The sequence below is a fragment of the Nyctereutes procyonoides genome, unplaced genomic scaffold (genome assembly GCF_905146905.1).
Source record: "Nyctereutes procyonoides isolate TBG_1078 unplaced genomic scaffold, NYPRO_anot_genome, whole genome shotgun sequence".
In the NCBI taxonomy this organism is placed as follows: Eukaryota; Metazoa; Chordata; class Mammalia; order Carnivora; family Canidae; genus Nyctereutes; species Nyctereutes procyonoides.
In genome coordinates, this window is record NW_026575160.1 from 22,590,166 (window position 1) to 22,609,721 (window position 19,556).

Here is a 19,556-nt window from a genome sequence, read left to right on the forward strand (position 1 = left end):
ATGTTGATATTTAATAAATTAGCATTTTTAACTCTCAGATTTCTATACATTATCATGTGATTTACAAAATAATTAAAATATTTATAGAATACTATAGTGTTGTATAATATGATAGGCAAATTTGAGCAGTTTGAGGAACTTATTTTTCTTAAGATTGATTTATTTATTTTAGAAAGAAAAGAAAGTGGGGCAGCAAGGGGCCAAGGGAGAAGGAGAGAGAGAATCTTAAGCAGACTCCCAGCTGACCATGGAGCCTGATGCTGGACTGGATTCCATGATTCTGAGATCATGACCTAAGCCAAAATCAAGAGTCAGATGGTCAACTGACAGCCACCCAGGGATCCTGAGGAACTTATTTTTTCTTTCAATATTTGCCACTTATTTCTGTGAGTGTGTGCATATCTTCGTTTTGAGATAATGTTGAATCTAAAGAGTGAGGCTATGGACAAACGCACTCATATCATAGTCAATATAATATTATATATCAATGACAGATCTAATCACCAAAATATAAGAATAGTAGTTCTAGATCCCCAAGGGGTTACAGAATAATTCTATACATTTTGTAAAGGAAATATCATATATGTATAATCTTTCATCCCAAACACAGTACACAGTTTATCTCTCCTTTTTGTTTTTTCTAATATCACTTTTTCTCCTATTATCTACAAAATTTGGTCTGAATGATTTTTTTTAAGTGCATTTTTGCAGTAGCCATAAAACTTTAGTACTTCTTGACAATCAGCCTTGCTGTCATTTTGCAACCTGGACTTTTCATTTTAAGAGGTTGATTTTTCAATGCTAGTATGTTTGAAATAGTTTTGAGGTTTTGTGGTTGCTGTCGACACTGCGGAACTTATAACACTTTGGTTTCCTTTTGCTTTAGTGAACTGGCCAGGCCTCTGGCGTGCTCGCAGACCATGGAAGTGTCCAGTGGGCTTACTATTAGAAAAGAATCCTATACAGAACTCAAATAGGTGGCCCATCTCTGCACCTCCCTGAGAAGTCTGGCTTTTTCAGGTAAGTGCAGAAGACCTGGGGTGGAGGGCTCATGAATGAAAGCTATGCTTAAAGAGAGCATGCTAAACTTGCCAGTGAAGCTCTAATTCAGAATCTTCAGGGTGTCTGGATGGCTCAACTGGTTGAGCATCTCCTTTTTTCAGGTCATGATTTCAGGGCCCTGGGATTGAGCCTTGCATCAGGCTCCCTGCTCAGGTCATGATCTCAGGATTCTGGGATCGAATCCCCCATCAAGCCCTGCACTGGGCTCTCTGCTCAGTGGGAAGTCTGCTTTTCTATCTCTCACTGCTCCTCCTCCTGCTTATATTCTCTCTCTCTCAAATAAATTAATAAAATCTTTTTTTAAAAGAAAAATCTTCAGCCTTGCTGTAAAAAGCAAGCTTATTTACTCTGATTACAATTCCTCCTTTAGAGAAAGAATTGTCTAGTTCTTCCTGTGTAGTACAGAAGGTAACACCTACTTCTTATAAGTAGTTAAATATGAACAAAAGTGGTTTCAGAATCTGTCAAAAGAAAAAAGAGAGTCTGGCTAAAACCATCATAGAGTTCTTTAGGGCATTTGATACTGCATTTATATATCACTGAAATGTTTATATTTTAAGTGGTATTTTTTTCACTATGAAAGTCTTTAAACTCTATTACTGGTAATATTCTCACATATGATTTAAAATTATTCTAGCAGCCCTAATAACAGAAAAAATCAATAGTAATCAGGTATTGGAATTTGTAAAAGAAGTATTTTCAAAATAACGTGTAATAATGGTTATTGTAATTCTTTTCATTCTATTTTTGTAGTACTACATGAAAGGAGGAATCTGAAAATAACACAAGAGTTAAAAACAACATCTGTTCAGATAATTTTACATTAAGCTTCTTTTCCACCTTTATTTCCTTTTTACAAGAAGTACTGCACATCAAATATGTGAAATAGAATATAATGTAAACTTAAAGTCAGTAATGTACAACCTGAATTTGAGAGTTTAATATTGCTTCTTTTTTTAAAAAAGATTTTATTTGTTTATTTATTTATTTGAGAGGGAGGGAGGGACAGCATGGGTGGGAGGGAGAGGCAGAGGGAGAAGGCGAAGCACACTCTCCACCAAGCAGGGAGCCTGACTTGGGGCTTGGGCCTAGGACCTCAAGATCATGACCTGAGCTGAAGGCAGATGTTTAACTGACTAAGCCACCCAGGTACCCCTAATTGCTTCTTTAATAAATATGTGATATACTTTTGGATAGGTCACTTAATTCCTGGATTTCAACTTCTTAATTAAGTGCATAATTATTTATCCAAGAAATTTTATTAGGGACTCCAGATTTACTACTCCTTGTTTTCTTTCTTATTGGGTTTAAATCAATTAGTCAATATTTTAACTGATCAACAGGAGTAATGGGAAGATCAATAGAGGAGGAATCAGGTGGTATGAATCCAAGTCTTTTATTTTCTTGTAATTGGCTGAGTGATTTAGAAAATATTTTCTAACCATTCTAAGCCAAGGTTTGGCAAATTTTTTCTGTGAAAGACTGGATAGTAAATATTTTAGGTTTTGCAGGCCAACAGGCAAAATTGAAGATAATATGAAGGTAATATGAAACCATTTAAAAATGTAAAAGCCATCTAGCTCACAGGCAGTACAAAAATGGAAGATGAGCTATATGTGACCTCAGGGCCATAATTTTCCAACCCCTGTTATAGGTAATAATTTTCATCAATTATAAAATGAAAGATGTAGGAGTTCATAGATGATACACATAGAGTGATCCACCAATCCCCTAAAATTGTATACAAAAATCTGAGTGTATGTAAACATGTTATTCTTCAATAGGACAAAAAGTTCACATATTTCATCAGATTTTCAAAGGATTCAAAATCCAATTAAGGTCAAGGATCATAGAACTAGCTGATGACTAAAGATGTTCTCCAAATTTGAAATTTAGTGAACTATTTAACTGAGTACCTAGTATGTCTAAGCTACTGTGTTAACATTATAATAGATGTTAGCATATTATGACCAAAATAACATGTCAAAATATATTAAAGATTGTAATTTGCACAAATCAATGATATCCTTCAAAGTAATAACTTTGAGAAAAATTCTGTAATTAGTCAGACATTTCTGAGATAGTACCTTGCAAAGTATCTTCATAATTCACAGTATAATTATGTCAAAATTATTAATCAAATATTCTTATTACCTCATCTTGTTTTTGATGACAATGGTATTAGTTATGACCATTATAATCAGACTTAACCTAAGCAGAATTTCTTTCCTAAAAATATGATTTCCTTAAGAGCAGGAACTATACTTTTTTCATCTTTGTATTTGGGAACAATGTTTGTCACACAGGAAGTGCTCAACATCTCTGGAATGGATATATAAATGAATGAATGAATGAATGAATGAATGAAAAGATGAAGACACCATCCTGGTGATTTTGTGCCATAGATACCAAAGGCTTAGAATCCAAAATGCCCTAAGAACAGTAGTCACTAAGGTCAAAGATTGGTTCTCTTTTTGATGTTGGACATAACTGTGATTTCAAAATACTTGGTCAGCTAAAGATTGCAGTTCCTGAAGATTAAGTCACGTTTTCCAAAAAGAGTGAAGTTTGCTGAATGTAATTCACGTGTTATAGATGTTCCAGTGACCTAGTCTGGGGGATGGGGTGATATGAGAGTGATGTTTTGTTGAAGGAATAGCAGCATGCTCAGCATCTAAGCCATTCCTGCTGAGACCAAGTAGGAGGTGGTATCAGCTGGAGCATTATACCTAAATGGTAGGCTTTCTTGGGCAATCCAAAAGTCAGATCTAACAGAATTTAGAGTATCACACTATGCTCCCTAAAAAAGAAGTTTAGCCTCATTTCCATTGCCTGGCCAATTGATGGTGCCAAAATCTGAGTACCATTCTCAGGGAATTCCCCAAAGCTACATGGGGTAGGTAGAGAATAACTTGGATCCAAAAGTACCTCTCTTCTCTATCTAGGAATAATTTCATTTTCTGAAAAAGAAACTCACGCTACAATAGCTGGGTTGTGATTCATTCACTTCTCTTGGGAAATTTAAATCTTAAGATTTAAAAAAAAATTAAGAAATGTTAATGAAAAGCCTGCATAATCCTACATGTATCTGGAGTTATGCCTGAAATGTCCTTATTCAAAAAAGTACATCCTACCTCCTTTCCTGCCTTCACTCCCCCTCCACCTCTAAAAGCTGTTAGGGAAACAGCAACATACTATTCATTTTGGGTTGTAATTATAGAGCTTGCTTGTGCAGTGTCACTCTGTATTAAACAGCACCATTTGTTCAACCGTTTAGAGGTTGTGCTAAAGTCATATTCCTGGATCTCCTTAGGGATTGAGATTAGTCCACATATAGGCCAAAACCCAAAACCTTTGTAAATGGGATCTCAAATATATATATATTTGAATGAATGAATGAGTGAATGAATGAATGAAAAGATGAAGACACCATCATGGTGATTTTGTGCCATAGATACCAAAGGCTTAGAACCCAAAATGCCCTAAGAACAGTAGTCACTAAGGTCAAAGATTGGTTCTCTTTTTTTGATGTTGGACATAACTGTGACTACATATATATATATATACATATATATGATTTTATTTATTTATTCATGAGAGACACAGGGAGAGAGTCAGAGACACAGGCAGAGGGAAAAACAGGCTCCACACAGGGAGCCTGATGTGGGACACGATCCCAGGACTCCAGGATCACTCCCTGAGCTGAAGGCAGGCTCTTTAACCACTGAGTCACCAGGCATCCCGGATCTCAAATATATAATCCAATATGTTCAAGGTCCAAGGTCTTGCTTAGGTTATGACACAAAGCCTAGTCCCCTCCCAGAGGATTTCTGAGACACTCAAGGAAGTGCTTTAGGAAGCCCAAGGCAGCAAGTGTCTCTCGTCTGACTGCTGCCCCAGGATCTATCTGCAGATCACCTCTGAAACTTTCTGGTCAGTTTCACTCCAAAAAGTGGATAAGGTGCCTCTGGTTCCCTTCAAACACAATTAACTTGAATCTGTGACAAATTTTTTTGACAAAATTTTCCTTGAAGGACTAGACTAGGTAACAAATATTTTAGGCTTCAGAGGCCATACAGTCTCTGTCACAACTACTCAGTTCTTCAGGTGTCATGCAAAAGCAAATAGTGCATAAATACAAAACTTGATTTATAAAAACAAATGGCTGGTTCACAGCCTATAGTTTGCTGGCCCATGAACTATATTGAAGGCTTGATGACAACTGAAAAAGTTACAGAGGAAAATGAAAGTCTCAAATTAGAATCACCTGGTAGAGGCATCAGTACTGTACTTCTTCCTGGAAGTCCCCAGGAACCATCTCTCCTTGGCCCTGGTTTGTGGCCATGCTACTGAGGCTACTCATGAATCTGGGGCAGAGCTCTACCCTTCTTCCCTCTACAACCTAAATTCGGGTTTCTCCCTTCCTATGTGAAGCTCCGCTTAAATAATAAGTTTATAATATATATTATATATATAATAAGCTCCGCTCAAAAATAAGTTTGTACAGGGGCACCTTGGTGGCTCTGTCGGTTAAGTGTCTGTCTCTTGATTTTGGCTTAGATCATGATCTCAGAGTAGTGAGATGGAGCTCTGTGCTGGACGCGGAGCCTGCTTAAGATTCTTTCTCTCTCCCTCTCCCCCTTTCCCTCTCTAAAAAAGATAATAATAAATTCATACTACAATCATCTCTAAAAAGCAAAGCCTGTTGAACAGAAATGTGATCCATTTAGGTCTGAAGCATCTTCAATACCTTCCATTTATTTGTATTACTAAAAAGCTCACCAAAATTATCTTTTCTTGACTAAAGGTAGACTCTGCCCTAAAAACAAATTATTTTCCTGTTTCTTATTTTTATTTTGGTAAAGTACACACAAAATTTACCATTCTAACTCTTTTTAAGTGTATAGTTCAGTGGCATTAACTATAGCCACCTTATTATACAATCATCACCACTATCCATTTCTAGAATTTTTTCATCATCCTAAACTGAAACTCTGTACCCACCAGACAATAACTCCCTACCTCACCCCTGGTAACCACTATTCTACTTTTTGCCTCTTTCAAGTTGACTGTTCTGAGTCCTTAATGTAAATGGATTCATAGTATCTGCTCTTTTCTGTAAGGCAAATTCTTGCTTCTATTGTTAGAATCACATGAAAAAATAAATTGCCTGTCTCTTCTGGCTTCCAGCTATTTCTGGCTTGGAAATATTGGGGCCTAGTCTGAGAAAACCTGGTGTGAATCATCTCCCACTATACTCCAACCTGGTTCCCCTGTGTCAATTATTACAACATCTCACCTTTCCCCAAATTCACATTACACATTATCTTCTTTTTAATACTGTGATCCATGCCTAGAATGCCACTACCTCAATTTCCTCTGTGGGACTCCTAGTCATCAGAACCAGTACAGCAACTACATGTTGATGTTGATAGGTGGAATTGTTCTGTCACTTGGTGCATTAGAAAAACTTTCCTCTCCTATGAGTGTTTTTCCCTCCTATGGGTGTCTCCTTCAGTACTAACACGCAATGCTTCACCTCTGACACTTCTGGTTACCAAATGTATAGAGGCTTCTCCTCCCTCATCAAGTAATTATCCATAACACCAGCTGGGTGGCCTCTAATTTAATTTAGTCTGACACTCTCTACCTAGAGATAGGGTCAGACCCCACAGGTTAAAGGCCCAGTCCCACCAAATGGTTCCCAGCTTGCTCAGATACCAATCACAAGTAGTAGGTCCTTATGATACCCATAACTCTGTCAGATTTGGCTGCAAATGGGATTTCTACTATTCCCTCCTCAGGTCTGATTAATTTGCTAGAGCATCTCATAGAACTCAGAGAAATACTTAATGTTGACCAGTTTATTAAAGGATATGATACAGGACACAAATGAACAGCCAGATGAAGAGATATGTAAGGCAAGGTCTGGGTAGGAGCCCTGAGCACTGGAGCTCTTGTCCTTATTGAGTTAGGGTACCCCCCCCCCCAGTGTGGATATGTTCACTGACCTGGAAGCTCTCCAAAGCCCCAACTCCCCTACTCTTAGGATATTACAGACTTCTTCATTTGGCATGATCAATTATTAATTCCATTTCCAGCCCTCGCCATGCTCTTGTGGATGGGGGATGGAGCTGAAAATTCCAAGTTTCTAACTGGGATTTGATCATTCTGGAGAACAGCCCTCACCGAGAGGCTATCCGCAAGCCCACCCAGAATCACCACCATGAAAAAGGATGTTTCTAGTACTCTTATCACTTAGGGACTTATAAGGGGTTAAGGAATCCTGTGTCAGGGACTGAGGGCAGAGACAAATATATGTATTTCTTGTTATTTCATACCTGTATAATGGCACTTATGTAATTTATCACACAGTGCCTTAGATTATTTTATTATGCAGGTCTTCTCTTTTCCCTAGGTCGTAATCTCTTTGCAGAGCAGTGACCATATCTAGCGAAGACTTTATTCTATGCAAGGGCCTGATTTAGAGAAGCTTTAGTTGGGCTTTGGACAAGATATGCAACAATTAAAAAAATTAAAAGAAATTTCTCATTCATCAATCTGCACGCCCCATCAGTCTCTCTCTATATACACCATTTTATGTATAATATATCCTAAAAACATCTCTACCAACAGCAAAATTGTTAAGTTGGCCTGTTCCAGATCTCTTCTCATGAAACAAATATCACATAAAACTTTTTAGGTTTTGGGGTGCCTGGATGGCTCAGTAAGTCAAGCATCTTCCTTCAGCTCAGGTCATGATCCCGGGGTCCTGGGATTGAGCCCTGTATTGGGCAACCTACTCAGCTGGAGTCAGCTTTTCCCTCTGCCCCTCCTCCTGCCCATGCTTGCACTCTCTCTCTCTCTCTCTGAAATAAATAACTAAAATCTTTAAAGAAAAAAAAATTTAGGTTCTCTTGTTTTCAGGAAAAAAAATTTAATAGTAAAACAGACGTTTTTATACTTACTTCACTCTTTATAATACTATAGGTAGAGAGACATGTAGAAATACTCAAAGATGTTTATGACTCCTTCTGTCTAGGAGACATTATTAATACATTTGGAAAGAGACAATTTGTCCATGTAAAACAAATGCAAAGATCATGTCATTATGGAAATCTATATTTGTCAAATTTTTTAATGGCTAATAAGCAGGAGATAGGTATAATAATCTTTATTTTATTATTAAATTTTTCCAGAAAATTTAATTAAAAGAACCTGAAAGTTTAATGTCAAACTATCTTCACTGAGAAGATCTGAAACAGGCCAATTCTAAGATGTTGTTCTTGGCAGAGACATTTACAGAAAAAAAAAATGGTTAGATAATTTTTATAAGACTGAATAAAAAGAAAAAAAACATTGAATAAAAGTCATTAGCTAAATGATGTATAGGTAGCTAGTTTTCTCTACCAGGTCTTAATCCCATTAAGGCTTATTAGAAAAAATTGAAAGCCTTTTATCAAGAATACTAATTGCTTCCCAGAAGAACATACTGAAGTGGATTACACAAAAAGCTCTCTTCCAGGCTAGGTTTAGATAATTTTTCCTTTACAGTGCTAATAACAGAATCAAAGATTAAGGTCACCTGGATACTGCTGCAGGTCAGGAAAGCGAATTTTATTAAGTCCTGAGTTTTCCCTAGCAGCTTCCATACTCCATGAGCATGATGTGGACTCCGAGTGCTGGGGTAATTTAGTGTGTCTGAAGGTCAGTAAAGACGGAGAAGGTTGGGACTCTCAGCTGAGTCTTAGTAAGTGAAATTTGGAGGACTAACAAGGAATGTGACAGTCAGTTACATTAAAACAGTTTTTTTGTTTGTTTTTTTTTTTAATAAGTAAAGTTTCATTAGAACACAGCTACATGCATCTGTCCATGTCTGATCTATGGCTGCTTTCCTACTGCAAGGATGGCTGAGTGATCCTGGAAGTGACTATATGACCTGCAAACCAAAAATATTTACTATGATTTTTTTTTACAAAAAATTTTTTTTGCCAGTCTCTGATAATATAGCAAAGGATTTTTTTTCTGTTGTAAATAAAGTTGAAAGCTATTTATTTATTTAGATTTTATTTTTTTGAAGTAATCTCTACAGCCAGTGTGGGGCTCAAACCTACAACATCATCTTACTAAGTTACCTCATGGTTCCCCATGCTATATGTTCTCTCTCCAGGCAATGAGTAATAAACCAGAGTTATTCATCTACACGGGTCCCTGTGGTCCCTGTAGCCTTTTACTGAATGTCACTGACAGATGGGACAATGAAATAGAAATAATTTCAATTTGTTTTATTATAAGAACTATAACCTCTACAGTGGCAGTAGGAGGGAAGAAGGGTGATGATTATTGAATAATACTGTGTCCTGGGGATTTTCATTTGTTAATACTCTTGATCCTTATCATTCTCATTTGAGTTAGATGTGATCTCTTTTACTGACACAAAAGTTGAGGCTTATTGGAGTTGACCAAGGAGTGGGGCATAGCAGATGTGTTTGTCACTTAGAAGTATACAAAGGCTGAGAGACTCATGATTTTTTATAAAGAAAACCTAGCTAAAAGGAATAAAGCTATGTCTCTCCCCCTGGGGTAGCCTCTCTTGTATGTATTGAACAGTGATGGGCACCTTGACCATGATGCACAGACCATCTCTCTGAATATTTTAGAAACATCTCTATTCCTCTTTCTCATAGACATAAGTTCTTGGGCAGCTGTTGGTTATGTCCTTGCTATTAGCACTTAAAATAGAAGGTAAGGGGGTGCCTGGGTGGTTCAGTGGGTTGTGTCCTACTCATCATTTTGACTCAGGTCATAATCTAATGGGTTGTGAGATCGAGCCCTATTGGGCTTCATGAGTATTTGTATGGTTTTATATTTAAAATTGAATATCACACAATGATCTTTTTCATGAAAATTAAGTCATAAAATTTATCCATTAATTTATACCCAGCTCCTACATATTTCTATGGATATAGCCCACTAGATAATATTCTTTCTTTTGGAAGAATAACCTATGTTCTTCCTCTCCCACAAGCTCAGTTTAAAACCACCCTTAAATAACAATTAAGAAAATAATGATCTATAAATATTTTTTCATACATTTAAGTGGGTTGTCACAGGAGGAAAGGAGGGGAGCCTTGCTTTGTGACACAAGGGAGACTTTTGCTAAGCACCATTATATCTCAGCACACCTCTGTCTTCCCTTTCATTTCACTTCTACACAGAGTTGCCAGATGTAGAAAACCAAAATAGAGGACTCCCAGTTAAATTTGAATTTTGGATAAGTGACAAATACTTTTTAAAAAATATATATGTCCCAAGTATTGCATGGGATACTTGTACATAAATATTAATCTGGATTTCAGATCAATTGGGTATCTTCTATTTTATCTGTCAATTCTACACGTGAATACTTACAGCTCAGTTTTCACACAGTGACTTCTCTGGTTTAATAGAATTGAATTCAATTTCCTGCTCAGCCACATAGAGAGCCGCCTGGGCAACCTAGTTGACCTGGAGGTAATAATTCTTATTGCAGAGAGCTATTATAAGGATTACAAAGAGAGAATGCAAATAAATCTCCTAGGTTAGGGCCAGGAATAGGCAGCTGCTCAACAAATACTGGCCAAATGTTTTTCTCCTTTCTTCATTTAAATTATCTCTCTCTCTCTCTCTTTCTCCTCTCAAATAATAAAATCTTAAGATAAAGAGGAAAGGCATCTGGGTGGCTCAGTTGGTTAAGCATCTGTCTTCAGCTCAGGTCATGATTTTAGGGTTCTGGATTGAGCCCTGCATCGGTCTTTCCACTAAGCAGGGAGTCTGCTTGTTCCTTTCCCCATGCCCTGGCCCATATTCCCTTTCTCTCTCTTCTCTCAAATAAATAAATAAAATCTTTTTAAAAAATTCTCTCAATTCTTCTCCCAGCCTCTCTTGAGAAGACGTAGGTGCTGCTCCCTTTTCCCTCACAATAGACGGTACCCTTTCTCCTCCTCCTCCGCTTTCTTCTCCCCCTCCCCCTCCCCTTCTTTCTTCTTTCTTTTCTCCTCCTCCTCCCCCTCCCTCTCCCCTTCTTCTTCTCCTTCTTCTCCTTCTTCTCCTCCTTCTCCTTCTTTTCTTCTTCTCCTTCTCCTTCTCCTTCTTCTTCTTCTTCTCTCCATGCCCAGCAGGGCTTGAACTTACCATCCAAAAATCAAGACCTGACCTAAGATCAAGAGTCAGATGCTTAACCGACGGAGCCACCCAGGCGCTCCTATTTCTGTTATAGCATTCATTATATAGAACTTCAGGGGAACCCTCGGTGGCGCAGCGGTTTGGCGCCTGCCTTTGGCCCAGGGCGCGATCCTGGAGACCCGGGATCGAGTCCCACATCGGGCTCCCGGTGCATGGAGCCTGCTTCTCCCTCTGCCTGTTGTGTCTCTGCCTCTCTCTCTCTCTCTGTGACTATCATAAATAAATTTTAAAAAAATTAAAAAAAAAAGAACTTCAGGCCTGTTTTGTAATCATGATGATATGGGCATATCAATTCCTTCCTTTCTTTTCTGCTTTTTGTTTGTTTGTTTGTGTTTGCCTGGTGTAGCTTTTTACTACTTTTTTCTTTCAAACTTCCTAGGCTCTTTTCTTTAAGGTGTGTCCTAAATAATGGGCTTCTAATGAATTTTTAAACATAAAGTCTGATGATCTTTTAATTTTATTTTTTAAAAATATTTTATTTATTTATTCATGATGACACCGAGAGAGAGAGAGAGAGAGAGAGAGAGAGAGAGAGAGAGAGAGAGGGAGAAGCAGGCTCCATGCAAGGAGCCCGACGTGGGACTCAATTCCGGGACTCCAGGATCACACCCTGGGCGCTTAAACCGCTGAGCCACCCAGGCTGCCCTGATGATCTTTTTAACTGTAGAGTTTGTTCCACTTAAATGATTACTGAAATGTGCATCTATTCCTACCTTTCAATTTATTGCTACTTGTGTACCTTTTTGTAGGTTTCATTTTACCTTTCCTTCCCTGGACCTTCTTTCCTTCCTTCCTTGATCTCTTTTCTTTGGAATCAGTTGAACTTGCTTTTTCTTTCTTTTTTCTTTTTTTAATATTTTATTTATTTATTCATAAGAGACACAGAGGGAGAAGCAGGCTCCCTGTGGGGAGCCCAATGCAGGACTTGATCCCAGGACCCCAGGATCACAACCTGAGCCGAATGCAGATGTTCAACCACTGAGCCACGCAGGTGCCCCGCACTTGCTTTTTCTTTATTTAATTTTCCTCTTTACTAGTTTGGGAGATATACATTCCATTTTTATTCTTTTAGTGCTTTCAAAGAAATATGAACTTCCATATTAGTTCAAAAGCCCTAAAGTTAAAGTGTCTTTCTTTCCTCTCAAATGATACACAGATCCATGAAACACTGTCAGAAAATCCCCTCCCAAGTTTCTTTAAAAAAAAAAGATTTTATTTATTTATTCATGACAGGGAGTGAGAGAGAAAGAGAGAGGGAGACAGGCAGAGGGAGAAGCAGGCTCTGTGCAGGGAGCCTGACTTGGGACTCGATCCTGGGTCTCCAGGATCACACTCCAGGCTGAAGGCAGCACTAAACCTCTGGGCCACTGGGGCTGCCCCCCTCTCAAGTTTCATATTTTTGCCCAGTATTTTGGTTCTGTCTTATATTTTAACCCAGCAAATTAGATATTATTATTGTTGTTTTATATAAAATCTGTTTAGATGCACCATATATTTACAGTTCCTTTGATTAACAGTTTCTTTCCTTTGTGACTCAGATAGTGCTTCTTGTATAACTCTCCTTCTTTCTTAAAATTATCTTCCACATATTTATAGATAAGTTGGTGTTACACTCTTTCAGTTTTTATTTGTACACAGTCTTCATTTTGCCCGTATTCTTGAAAAGATCATTTTGCTGGGTATACTTTGGACCTCGATAGTTATTTTTATTCTTGTTTTAAGATAATATCCTACTGTACTCTGGCCTCCACTGCTGCTTATAAGAAGCCACTGTCTGTGTAAAGTATTTTCCTTTTGGGTGATTTGTCTTCTCTACTGGACTGCCTTTAAGGTCAGCAGCCTCTTTTCCTTACTATTCTGCAGTTTCACTTTGTTGTGTTTAAGTATGGATTTTTTTTTTCTTCATCCTGTTTAAGATTTTTTGAGCTTACTGAGCCTGATAATTGTTAATTTTCATCAATTCTGGAAAATTCTCAGCCACTATCTCTCAAAAAACTGCCTTTCTTTGCTCTATCTTCTGTTCTACACAAATTTAGCATCCATGTCTCTTCTTTTTTTATGATTTCTACTTTCTTGATAAGAACATAACATAGTTGCTGAGTAACTGAAGTCAGGCTCTGTTACTTAAATATAATGGCTCTCTTATTAGGTATGTAAATTTGTGCAAGTTACTTAACCTCTCTATGCCTCAGTTTTCTCATCTCTAAAACAGGGAAGCAACAGTATCTGCTTAATGGGATTATTGTGAGGATTACAAGAGAAATGATATGCAAAGTGCTTCTTAAGAAAGGTATACGGTGTGTTTGCTTTTAATATTTTTCTTTCTGTGCTGCATTCTGAGGAACTTTTTAATATCTATTACGCGGTTCACCAATTTTTGTTTTCTTTATCTAATATGTCCTTTGAGATGCTGGTTCTATTGGCATACTTTTCATTTTCAAAAGTATAATTTTGGCTATTTTAAAAATTGCCTGGTCATCCTTTTAATCTTTTACTTTTAATGTATTATTTCTTTATATTTTTATATTTGCATTGACAGTTGCTTCTGCAGGGTACCTTCTGTAAGACACCAAGAAACCCTACGCCACTTTGAAAGTTGCTTATACTGGCCTCTCCTCACTGTGTTGGGAAAACATATTGAAGGAAGGGATAGAGCAGGGTCTCTGATCTGATAAAGCTGATTTGAAATGACTAAGAAATGGGTCTGACAAAAAAAGAAACCAAAGCCTGAGGTTGGGAATTCAATTTGAGATTGACACAGTGGCTTTTAACCTTCGGGTGCCCCTCAGAAATATTTGGAGAGCATTCTAAAAATATGGATGCCTAGGACCCTCTCCAGAAGTGGGAGCCAAGCATCAGTGTTTTGCAAAAGCTTTCCAGACAATTCTATTATGTAGCTGGCATCAACAAGAATACCATGAAAAAAACCTGAAACCACCCCAGGTGTTCCAAACAGGGAAGGATTTCATGTAGAGGATCAGATGCTGCTACACCATTGGGAAAGTCGAGAGAGTAAAGACAGGACAGCTGCTGTATTTTTTCTTTGGGAACTTCAGGAAATATATAGCATAGGAATAGGAAATAGGAAACTCAGAAAACTGCCATTGAAAACTATAGCTGCTTATGCTCCAAGAAGCGTGATTCAGCAGAAGCCTGAGACCCTCCTCCAGAATGACTTACCTGCTCTCTCCAGAAGCCCTAGGCCTGAATGCTGTCTACAAAGGAAAGGTGATGGCTTCTCTTTAGTTTCACCATCAAATTGTCATAGGAAACCCCTTATTACTAGTAGCATCTAACTCTAAACTCTGGCCAGGAAGTCTAGAGGATAGAGAGAAGGGCAGAAATGGTGCATATTTGTCAATATATTGAGAATCACTGGATTGACATAGGTCAATTTCCAAAACTCAGAGCATAGAGGGGGCTCAGGCTTATCAGTGACTCTGCACATCAAAATGTTTCTTGAAGCATTTTTCCAGATTCAAGAAGACTTGAGGTTAAGTTCTCCCAGTGGAGAGAATTTTTCTTGATCCTCCAGATTCCTATTAGCACCAAGAGGAAGTGGAAATATTTTCTTCCCCCTACAGTACCCTCAATTTCTGGCAGGGCTAAAGAATTCACAAATCAAGGACAAAGAAAAAAAAAAGAATCTAAGTCAATGAATTAAGGGAACATTTTGAATCTGGTATTCAAATGGAGGGTTTAATGTTGAATACCATGAAAATGCAACTATAAAAAAAAGGAGAATATGTGTGGTACCAAAGCTCATATTCTTTGTTCTTCATGCCATTTTTAAAAGCAAGTAGTGGTTTGGATTATGTAGGGTTCTTTTTTAAATTTTTCACATGAATGAGCATGGATGAAGGAAAATACAAGATACCCCTTTTCATGTTGGTGGCTCTCCTCTCCTTTTCCTTCTGAGAGCAACCACCCACCTGATGTGTTCCCTACTTCTCTCTCACTCCCACGGCCTATCCCTCTTCCTCTTTCTCCTCTATGCTTCCCCAAGCTTTTTCTCTTCTTCCCTTTATCTCCTTCCTGTTAAAGTATCTGGCAGTGGAGCTGGTCAGAAATGTGGTTAGATACGTGTGGGGTTTCTTGGGGGTGGAGTAACCTCAGACTCTGTGCCTGAGATTAAAAAAAAAAATCCTAGAGGCAGACAGCTGCACCATGAGCCTTCCAGATCTTCTCCTCTCATAATAATGAGAAGAGATTGAATGTCTACTACTTGCCAAGATGATCATACTCAGGGTACCTAAATACAGCCCTTAGAACCACGTTTGCACATATTTAGTACCTTAGTGTAGTATCATTACTAAATTTTCACAACTTGCAAAGCAGATAATCCCATCATTCCCATTTTATGGATGAGGAAATAAAAGCTTAGAGGAATAAAGTAACTTGCTCAGTTTCAAATAGCTAATATCCAGATCAAGTGGTATACATCCCACCTATTCTGAGTTTTCCTGATTATACAAGCTTATCCCTCCAGGAATAAGGACATTGATAAACCAGAGTGTCCATTTAGTCTGGCCATATGAAGAAATAAAACATACCATCTTAATTACCCTCATGATAAACATTTATAGAGTGCCATCTCTATACCAAGTCCTATTGATTGCTTTATTTAGATTATTTGCATGCAAGGAAAACAGCACAACTTTATGAAATATGCAACATTATAATAATCCAATTTACAGATGAGGAAAATGAAGTATGGAGATATTAATTAAATAACTTGCCTAAGACAGCCCAGCTAGCAAATGATAAAGGCAGGACTTCAGTGCCAAAGCTTATAATTCTACGCTATGCTGGTAACCGTATTTATTTGCCTGAAGTAAGGACAAAAGGGTACAGAAGTTGACAGAAAAGAGAAAATACAGGAATAGTCAGTCAGTTGATGAAGAAATATCACTTAGAAGGGAAAAAACCCCAAAACACTGAGAGTGTAAAACTCCCAAGAATAGAATTATAACTATGGTGGAGTTGTTATAGGGAGGTAAACTTCTATACAATATTATAAAAAACTCTCCTGCAATTATTTTTGTCTAACAATGCTATGGGCTGCCTTGCAAAACAAGAGTATGAATTCTAGGATGATGGAAGTGTCTGGATGTGAAAGAAATTTCCTAAATTGAAAGGAACATTGGCGCATGTATGACTTCTTAAATAATATGTAATGTCTAAGATGCACTGGATTTGGGGGTTAGCTTATTTAAACCATCATAGCAGCCCAGCAGATTTAAGGATGTAATTTTATAAGTGGCCATGTTAAGCATGATAAGGAAAAATGGTTGAATCTGAATCTAGTATCTGATCCTGCCAGCATTTCCCTCAAACTGTTTCCTGACAAGTTAGTTGGCAAAAAAGCTGGCCCAAAGTAGTCTGTGTTTCAATTAAGCAGGACTTGTTCTTCCTAAATTTATTTTTGTGTTAGGAAGACACATTTCTTCCTCCACAGTTTAATAGAAATATTAACAGTGGTGACAAAAGAAGGTGCCATTTGCAGGGAGTGGAGAAAGCTAACCTTGACCTGGCAAGACCCAGGAAAATGAGTAATAATATCATGTCTGAGGGTAACAGTGTGTGTGGAAAGTCATGTATTCCTCCCAGGAAAAGGCAGATTACTTTAGGCAACTGGTAAGGGGGAACAAGGAGGCATGTGCAGGGTACCAAACCAATGCAAATAGGTCCTTTCCTTGCATAACCATTGACTTCCTCATGCAAGAGGATGAGAGCTGCAACAAGATGGCATAGGTCAAATGCCTTGCTTGAAGTGTATTCGAATGAGTATAACAATGGCTACCAGTCTTACATTTCATAGACTACAAGTCATGTTCAGGGATGGTATCTCACCCAAGCCTTCTCAACATTTTACATACCAAGGAAACTGAACTTAACGGCTTATACAGATTCTTTCTAGATAGTGTCTCATTTATCATCCAAGTGACCTTGAGATGGAGTTCTTACTAAACTATATTTTTAACTGAGCCAAGGAAAACTATATTAAATGCACAAGCAATAGCACCTATCCTGAGTGTATCTATAATGGTTGTTTTGTTTCTGTCATCAAAGTCATTAACATCAGGCAATGAAGAAGTATAAGGCAATTTTGCGGGAAGAAATATTAGAACTAATGTTTAAAAATGTTTATGAGTATGAAAATAGTATTTTTCTAATCACAAAAAATTTTTACAAAAAAACACTGAAAAAGTAAACAGGAAGAAATGAAAATCATTCATAATCCAACTGCCCAAACCAATTACTCTTAAATATTTGATAGAGCCATTTTCAATATATACATATTCAGATTATATAGACATCAGTGTATAAACAGTCTTGTCTTCTCTATCACATGAATTTTCTATTTTATTTAAGCATTATTTCAGAGGCTTAATAGGTCATATGTGTATAACATAATTAACTTACCATTAACAGTCTCTTTGCCTCTAATCTGTACATTTTATACATATTGCTAGTATTGCTCTTAATAATTCCTAGAAGAGGGATTACTTCCTTAAAGAGCATAACTGCTATTTGTGATCTAGCCATTAATTGCCAAATGGACATCTGGAAACGTGATCCCGATTTCAGCTCTAATAAACAGTGTCACCTCATGTTTGCCAGCACTAATGACTGTCATGATATTTTACTTCACTAACTTTATAGGTGAAAAAGATCTTACCATTTCATTTTTCACTTATTTGAAAACCACTGATAACAGATCACTTTACCCTGTCAGTGCAATTCATTAAAGGCACAGATAAAAGAAGTATCTGTAAAGGGCAGTCTTAAACTAGATGTTTCTGCCAACAGTATAGATCAGATCATCACAAGTAACTCCCAATGGGCATGGTAGACAACTAGGGGCAAAGGGCAATCAAGGTTTGGGGATTGAATGTGAGAGCAGGGAGCACAGGAGCAGGGACTCAAATGTGTCTGTTGGAGTCAGACTCAACTGGCCTCTCCTTCTACTTAAGGTATTTCTTATTGAGTGAACAGTTGTTGAGTGCCTGTTGTATGCCCAGCACGCCTGCACTAACACTCGCTCAGCACTTGTTTCGTAGCATGGATTCTTTGTTCACAATGCCCTGTCTGCAGAGGGTAACACAAGGATGGGTTTCAAGTAGAAAAAGTGAGAGCACTTGGAGGGACCCTCCACTGGCAATGTTTCCTTTGGAGGCACTGAATTTAACCATATTCACTCTTCAGTATAGAAAATAGAAGTGTATCTATCTTTCATTGTTTGTCTTGGGGGTGGGTATTTTCTGCCCTTATTCTTTTCTTTTCAGATTAACAATTAAAAATGTCATTATAGAAAAAAATTGAAATATACAGCACAGCAAGGAGCAATGAAACCCCATGTACCTATTATCTAGCTACTCCCACTATGACTTGAGTCACAACTCTGGTTTGATTTCTTCCTTTCCTTAAACCCTACAACCCAATCACTTTAAAGAAAACCCTGGATGTAATATCCATACATATTTTGATATGTATTTCTAAAAAGGACTCCTTTAAAAAAAAACAATAATACTATTATCTTGCCCCAAATAATTCCTTAGTGTTTTCAGATAGTTTGTTTTTGTTGAAATATTCCTTATCATCTCATACTGTTTTCAGTTGGGTTTCTTGAGTTGGGTTCCAAACAGGGCCTATCCATTGCCTTTGTTGATATGTTTATTATAACTTTTAAAACCTAGAATTCTTTCCTCTCCCTCACTTTTCCCTAGCAGGCAGCTCTGGCTCATTAGGGAAATTATATTTAAAGCCCACAATCTGGGTGCCAGGGATGCTTCTTGTTATTGTGGTGGTCATTGTTTCTGGATAGAGCTAGGATGTATCAAGAAGGTATTTTTGTTTTGCTTACACAATTTTAATTGCTGTTTACCTATCTATATAACAGGATGACTTTTTTCCTCTTGAGTTTCAGAATTCCATACTTGCTTAATCAAATATTCCATGTATTCATTTTAACTAGTGGTGTTCCAGTTTCTTTAGGGTGAAAATGGAGATGACTTACCACATGATCTGGCTCTTAAAATCTTCCTTTATACACTGTCACAATCATGAATCAAAACTGAAAAAAAAAAAAGCAGGGGAGAGACTGATACTGACAGAGCTCCAAAGGCTCTATTGACATTGTCCAACTTGACCTCTTCATTTTGTGGACAGATACCCCAAGGACAGAGAGGTGACCTGCTCAAGGTGAATTAACTCAATAGTTCTCAAATATTAATATGGTCAAGAATATTCTGAAGAACTTGTTTGAA

General features: G+C 37.5%; 1 protein-coding gene across 1 annotated transcript in view; it reads left to right on the forward strand.

Moving 5' to 3' along the window:
- Positions 1 to 906: 906 nt before the first annotated feature.
- Positions 907 to 19,556, forward strand: part of GPR141 (G protein-coupled receptor 141) — a 42,555-nt gene continuing 23,905 nt past the window's right edge. Inside the window, exon 1 of the mRNA XM_055314705.1 lies at positions 907 to 1,020. The gene's annotated coding sequence lies outside the window, so the exon portion shown is untranslated. The remainder of the gene's footprint in view (positions 1,021 to 19,556) is intronic.